Source organism: Epinephelus lanceolatus, chromosome 13, assembly GCF_041903045.1.
Source record: "Epinephelus lanceolatus isolate andai-2023 chromosome 13, ASM4190304v1, whole genome shotgun sequence".
In the NCBI taxonomy this organism is placed as follows: Eukaryota; Metazoa; Chordata; class Actinopteri; order Perciformes; family Serranidae; genus Epinephelus; species Epinephelus lanceolatus.
In genome coordinates this window covers 42,492,924-42,500,785 of record NC_135746.1, presented here as the reverse complement: position 1 = coordinate 42,500,785, position 7,862 = coordinate 42,492,924, and the positions used below count along the sequence as shown (strand labels likewise).

The window sequence follows — 7,862 nt, the reverse complement described above, 5'->3', positions numbered from 1 at the left end:
TTGCAAAGTTTACACAGACACGGTTCGCACGTCAGATGGCAACACAACGAACCTTTTCAACCACCTGAAGAGACAGCACCCTAAACAGTACGCTGAGAGCCAAACAACGAGGAGAGCGGCCACACCGCAGCCAGAGGCGACAGCTAGCGTTAAACCAAAACAAACCACTTTAACACAGGCATTTGATAAAGGCATTCCGTCCCAGTTGCGACAGGGCCCACTAGGGCGTGCCACTACTGTACACAACATAAAGAAAACAAAACCCTATAACACACAGAGCCGGCTAGTGAACCAAGCAAAAACAAACAGAGGCAGCTATGCTTACTGTTATGCAGTGTCATCGGTAGCGTCTGTTCCGAGAGCCCAAGCGTTGCTCTCCTGAGCCGCCAGCCCCATCGTCGTCTGGATAGTTCAGGTTTTAGTTTTCTTCTTTTTTTGATGGAGAGAGAGATCTATAAAAGGTATCGCCGTGTGTCCGTCGGGTCGTGCAGATACTGCTTCCACTCTCGCGGCGTCCTCACCAGCTGTATGCCATTTGTAATCAAAGGTCCCCGCCACACGCCTGCGCACACAGCACCGTAACACCTGGGACCTGCCGCTCTGGGATTTGTAGTTCATTGTCCCAAGGCATTGCACAACATACATAACAATAATAACATAGCTGCAACCTCAGGTTCACAACCAGCTCTGCATAGACCATAAAGGAAAACAAAAAGAAAGACCCAGACCGTGACCGTAACATAACGGAAGCAGTTACTTTTTACCTTGCAAAAGATATGATTCCAATCAAAACAGTCGAAAACGAGGGGTTCAAAAAACTGCTCAAAGTAGTTGATCCGTGGTACGAGCTGCCCAGCCGTAAATACTTCTCCAGCACTGCCATTCCACATCTGTACTCCGAGTGCCGTGAAAAGATTGAACGCAAAGTTCAAAACGTCCAGTTTTTCGCAACAACAAGTGATTTGTGGTCCAGCCGCACTTCAGAGCGTTATTTGAGTCTGACCATTCATTATATTGAAGACTGGAAGCTCTGCAGTGCGATTCTCCAAACAACATATTTCCCAGAAGACCACACGGGGGAACTCATAGTGCAAGGGCTGACGGATGGTCTTCAATGCTGGGGACTCAAAGAGGATAACATGACCTGCATGACCACAGACAGTGGGGCTAACATGGTGAAGGCCTTGGAACTCAACAACTGGACTCGTCTACCGTGCTTTGGGCATGGACTGCACCTAGCCATTGGTGAGTGAATTTTAAATAAATAAATAAAATGTAAAGATGGGACCCAAAATGCTTAACAAAACAGGATCAGATGAAAAATAATAAAGTTAAAACAAGCAGTAATAACAATAGTTATTACTGAGTTGCTGCATAGTAACAATGTTATTTTATAAAAATAACTCCAGAACAAAATAATTCATTGTATTAGTCTATGATTAATGTAATAAACTCTTTTATTAAAATAACTCCAGAATAAAGTAGGAACACAGAACAAAGTAATTCATTGTATTAGTCTATGATTAATGTAATAAACTATTTTATTAAAATAACTCCAGAATAAACTAGGAACACAGAACAAAGTAATTCATTGTTTTAGTCTATGATTAATACACATTTTATTGAAATGTTTTATATTCACTTCATGAAAAACTACAGCATTAACCAATTTTGCTAAAATTAGTTCAATATTAACAATAGACAATTACAGATTAAAATGTACCTTGTGCTGATTTTAGTTTCATTTAATCAATACATCTGGTTAATATATCATGCTCTTCTTTTAGAAAAAAGTGCCAAAGACCCTCGTGTTAATCGTACAACATCTGTCTGCAAGAAAGTGGTGAGTGCATTCTCCTTCAGCTGGAAGAAGAAAAGGGATTTGAGTCAAGCTCAAATAGAGATGAAACTACCTCAACAAAAACTCATTACAGAGTCACCAACGCAATGGGGCTCAAAACTTGCCATGATTGAGAGAGTGTTGGACCAAGAAAAGGCCATTTCTCAGGTCCTGAAGGCCAACAAGAAGGCACTTGGTACCATCATGGCAAGATACTGATGTAATGGAGTCCATAAAGAAGGCCCTTGGTCCACTGAGAGATTTCACCGATGCACTTTCAGGGGAGGACTATGTGAGTGTGTCCTATGTCAAGCCAGTCCTGCACCTGCTGAAAGTCAACCTCCTTAACCTGGATGATGAAGACAGTGAGCTAACAAACACGATAAAGACAACGATCCTCAACTACCTCACTGAAAAATACCAGGATCCCAACACTGATGCCCTGCTGGACATGGCTTCACTTCTTGATCCCAGATTCAAAACCCAATACATTGACAGTGACAAGAAAGAGGGAGTACAAGCCAGAGCTGTGTCTGAGCTGGAGTCCATGCTGAATGTACAAGCACAGCATCAGCCTCCGTCCACATCACAGAGTCCTGAGGCAAAAGAACAAGGACCACCAAAGAAAGCAAAGAAGAAAACATTAGCTAGCTTTTTAAAAACCTCAGGTGCTGTATCTGCAACTGCCTCATCTGCTTCCCCATCTCTAAAAGAGACAATAGATGGGGAACTGAAGGCCTACCTGTCCACACCAAATGCAGACAGTGAGATGGATCCTCTTGAATGGTGGAGACCAGGGGCAATTCTAGGATTAGAGGTTTAGGGGTGCTGAGCACCCAGAGAGCTGCCCGGCCAAGCAAGATAAATTTCATTGTTTTGTACATTTTAACGCAGTTTCATTCCCACATTTGTGAAAGAAAAACACCTTTTGAGAAAGTCTGTGACTAAACCATCAAATTTGATAAAGGTTATTTAAATGCTGAGCCACAGCAAAAGAGGAATGGATTGGAATCATAAAAGAAACATATCGTAACCCTAATTTCTGGGGGAAGACAACTCATTTTGAAACAGCAGCTCCTCAACATACACATAAACAGTATGTATGTTTCTGGAGTAAACCAGCCCCCTATAGTGAGTACCAAAAATACCAAAAATGGACCTTGGACTTATTTTTTGGACTTTTATTTGAAATGAAAAGCACAACATGTAACATTAACATAGGGTCTTGGGCTAATTTTGGCCGTTTTGTATACTTGTGATTTTTGCCTTTATATACCACATAAAAAAATGTTTGTCATGCCAATGTTTGATATCTTTTTTTTCAGCACAACCTTAGCTATATGACCAGAAAATTATTTTTCCACTCTGACATACTATATTAACATACTAGACCCAAAAACACTCAAAAACACAAAATCGGATTTGAAAAATAAATTAATTTCTTTACTATACAAAATTCAAACATGCTCAGTGAAAAAATTCAAAGGCAGAAAATGTAAACATAAGTTGTAAATATGTACATACAAAAGTATAACTGAGATAAAATTAAGCTATATACAACTATTTCCAACAAAAACCAGGTGAAGACATAGGTGTTTTTTTTTTTCATTTTGGCCATGCCTCTCTTCAAAAAAGTTTATGTATACAATTAGACAGAGAACTATATAACAGGCCTTCCATTCACAGACTGTGAGGGGTTCCTAAATAGCGCAAAAGTGACATATAAATGTCAAATTGAGATAAAATCAAACTATAAACAACAATAACATAACTATTTATAACAAAAAACCAGGTGAAGACATAGGTGTTTTTTTCATTTTGGCCATGCCTCTCTTCAAAAAAGTTTATGTACACAATTAGACAGAGAACTACATAACAGGCCTTCCATTCACAGACTGTGAGGGGTTCCTAAATAGTGCAAAAGTGACATATAAATGTCAAATTGAGATAAAATCAAACTATAAACAACAATAACATAACTATTTATAACAAAAACCAGGTGAAGACATAGGCGTTTTTTTCATTTTGGCCATGCCTCTCTTCAAAACAGTTTATGTACATGATTAGACAGAGAACTATATAACAGGCCTTCCATTCACAGACTGTGAGGGGTTCCTAAATAGTGCAAAAGTGACATATAAATGTCAAATTGAGATAAAATCAAACTATAAACAACAATAACATAATGTCAACCTGGGGTCCTGGTGGTCTGTGGGGCATGAACCTACTGACTCCTAGAGCAGTATCAGGGTCACTCTCTGTTCTCCAGGCCTCAGGGCTGTGGTGCGGCTGGGATGACCGGTCACATGGAGATCTAGACCGGCATCTTTTCTCCCTCCCACGCTGACGCCCCCTGCCACTGCCTCTTGCTGGGGCTGTAGATGTCCCAGGCTGCTCATCATCTCTGTATATGTACATGACAATAACACAATGTAAAAAGTTGAGTTCAGTTCAATTTGCACAATTTAAAAAAATGTCAAATTGAGATAAATCAAACTATAAACAACAATAACATAACTATTTACAACAAAAACCAGGTGAAGACATAAGTATTTTTTTCATTTTGGCCATGCCTCTCTTCAAAATACACAAAAACAATAAAATAACAATTCTTGGGGAGGCCCTGTAGAAAACCCTGTAGGTTTATGTGAGACTACCACTAAAAACTACGAAACCAAACTACTGAATAGTCCCATGACATTCATTTCATCAACCTAAACTTCAGACTCAATCCACTTGCTAAATAGTCTCTTTCGTTTTTCCCACAAAAAGACAGGCAACTCAATATCTGCTACATGTTTTGCTACTACCACTCGCGGGAAAATATGAATATTTTCCCGCGAGTAAAATATATTTTACCGCGAGGTGTGTGTGTGTGTGTGTGTGTGTCACAAAATCACACAGCACACGTTTACAAAGAGAGTAATAAGAAAAACAAAAGTAATAAATGTTCAGAAGAAGTTTGACTCACCTCTTGTCGTCCGTCACAAAGGACGGATCCTCAACTTCATCGTCACAGTCACTCTCCGACTCCGACGGTGAAACGCAGATTTCGCCCTCCTGCTCCTCCAGTTCGAAAAACAAGTCCACGGCTTGTCTTACATTCAATGTCCGCAACATCCTCTACTCCTCACGAATAAACTCTAAATCCTAAAACAACTCCAAATCTTCCAAAAAAACTCTCCCACACTATCGCTCACTACTCTATCGCCTGCTTCTTTCATCCGCCTCACTCGCCCACACTTCACTTCCGCCACACTGCTCAGTTGTCCCCACCCCACGTCCCAAGAATGTGCAGCCTGTAGAGCAGAGTCGGCAGATTCAGACATTTTGATCCGTTTCGTAATATAACAAAAAACGACGAAAATATTCAAATAAATGCAACGCCTGTTCCAACACACCGTGCGCACTTTATGCATGCGTAAACATTATTTTTATTTCAACTTTAAACTATCATATTTCCGTTTTTACTTGGTGTATCAACATAAAACAAAAACTGTCATGGAGTTTCAAGTCCGCACTTTCCAGAGAAGTTGACGGTGGCGCTCTACGGGGTTTCGTTTTCGTGCAGTGACGTCATAAACTAGTCACGTGATTTGATCACGCCGGCGTGATCGCGGACCGTAGAGGGTTTTAACAGTAATTGACTTTTTCAATGTTTGTTTCTGCCTTTTTCCTTCTTGTCACAATAGGAGTTAATGGGCATCCAGTCAGTAGCACCTTGGCTTTAATATTAACACATGCACATGACACGACAGTTAGCTTCTCTCATTCCAGTTCAAACAGAGGACAGTGGTACTGACCACCTGTAATGTTTCCTAGCTAGAAAAAACGTCAGCTAACGCCTACCTAACAACATAAACAGTGTCCTACGATTAAATGCAGCAAAAATGAGGACTGGTAATGTAATAACGTGATGGTATTGAGTGGTAGAAGTTAAGAAATGTCCTATATATCCTAGTTTAAGCCAGGTACTTGGACCACTACTGCATATCACCCACTCTGGAAGGCAGCGCATTGCTCTGTGCAGATAGAGCGCTCAGAGGAAAGGTGGGAGGGATGGGGTGGATCAACTGTATGGTATACCGTATGGTTTTGACACTTTTCTAAGTCAAAAAGGACATACATTAAAAAAAAATTTACATACAGGAAAAAATAAATAAATAAATAAAAATCTCTCACCCCCAAAATGGGCTAGAAATGCCTATGGTGGAGATTCCATTAAGGGAAACTTCCCAAGGGTTAGCCAACTAGCTCAAAAGTATCTGTGCATTCCAGCAACAAGTGCTCCCTCTGAATGAGTCTTCAGCACAGGTGGCAACATAGTAACTTGCCAAAGGGCTACTCTCAAGCCAGATAAAGTTGACAAATTGGTTTTCCTGGCTAAAAATCTGTAATCTGTCATAATGTGTCTCCTAAGAAGGAGATAAAAGCTCTAAGATGTCTGAATAATAATATGTTCTAAAGCTGCTGGACTTCTAATAATCAGGTTATAGACATTGCAGTTTGATAATTTTTGTTCTAAATCGCTGCACTTTAAGAGATAACCACAGTTACTTAAGTTTGCATTTTTATTTGACCCTTTTCAATAAGCTATTTATTGTTTTACCTTGGGAGGAATACTTGAATCCTGTTAAAATGACTGTGTTGAATAATACAGTAATACTGTAGAATTGCCTTAGTTTATAACAATATAAAGAGTTGGCATTTTTATTTTACCCATTTGAAATAAGCCTTGAGTATTATTTGAAACGGACATTACCTCATTGATATTTTGTTCTGTAATTTTTATTTTACTTTTCATGTTTATTGAAAGCTACCTCAAAAACCAACAATTTAGTTTTTATGTTGCAAGAGTGCACTTTAGTGTTGTTGTCGATTATCTTTTAGTATGTTTACATTTTTGGCACATGTTGGGCAAAATTGCACAAACTATTTAAATTAAAATCTGCTCAGAAACGTTCTTTGGCCTAACTTGTCTGTTTTTTTTTTCTTTTAGGGTTTTACATGTTAACATCCATTTTACATACGTTTTACATGTTTTACATAGGGAAATAGTTTGGTTGCACTGTTCAGAAACTTGCAAATTAGTCTCCAAAATCAACATAAAAAAGAATTGTGATAAAATCATGATTGTAATTTTATTATAAAAAAATCGGGATATGATATTTTTGCCATATTGCCCACCCCTATAGTGGTGTATGTATGAGAGTATGATTGTGCATGTAAGAGGGTATAGTAGTGTTTGTGTGAGAGTATAGTGGTGTATGTATGAGAGTATGATTGTGCATGTAAGAGGGTATAATAGTGTTTGTGTAAGAGTATAGTGGTGTATATATGAGAGTATGATTGTGCATGTAAGAGGGTATAGTAGTGTTTGTGTGAGAGTATAGTGGTGTATGTATGAGAGTATGATTGTGCATGTAAGAGGGTATAATAGTGTTTGTGTAAGAGTATAGTGGTGTATATATGAGAGTATGATTGTGCATGTAAGAGGGTATAGTAGTGTTTGTGTGAGAGTATAGTGGTGTATGTATGAGAGTATGATGTTACATGTGAAACCAAATATGAATTATGTCTCAAAGGGCCTCTCATAGGGAACAGCTGGTTCGCTGGGGTTAGCTCTTAGCCTAGAGCTAACCCCTCCGGGCTTCCCCCGCGTCCGCGTCCTGTCACAGCGCTGCCGGCGTCTCCCCGTCGGGACAGCTCCAGGCGAAACCATGGTCATCTCAGGGCTAGCTCAATGTAGCAGGCCAAGCTTGCTACACATCCTGAGCTCTCTCGGTTGTAGCGTTAGATCTCTGCAGCGGTTTCTAATGTTTGTTAAAAACTCGTGACTGTGGGGCGTTGGTGGCTTAGTGATAGAGCAGGCGCCCCATGTACAAGGCTGTTGCTGCAGCGGCCGGGGTTCGACTCCAGCCTGTGGCCCTTTGCTGCATGTCACTCCCTCTCTCTCTCTCTCCCCCCTTCACACTCATCTATCCTATCGATTAAAGGCTTGCACTGAAGAATTTACTTCTTG

The 7,862-nt window shown here is 39.9% G+C and overlaps 1 long non-coding RNA gene and 1 pseudogene across 1 annotated transcript; one reads left to right on the top strand and one right to left on the bottom strand.

Moving 5' to 3' along the window:
- Positions 1-776: 776 nt before the first annotated feature.
- On the top strand, positions 777-6,141 carry LOC144466488 (E3 SUMO-protein ligase ZBED1-like; annotated as a pseudogene).
- Positions 3,257-5,251, bottom strand: LOC144466568 (uncharacterized). The gene is made up of 2 exons (XR_013493179.1): positions 4,812-5,251; positions 3,257-4,244 (listed from the first exon to the last, which is right to left on the bottom strand). It is a non-coding gene; the product is annotated as an uncharacterized LOC144466568 (long non-coding RNA).
- Positions 6,142-7,862: the final 1,721 nt, after the last annotated feature.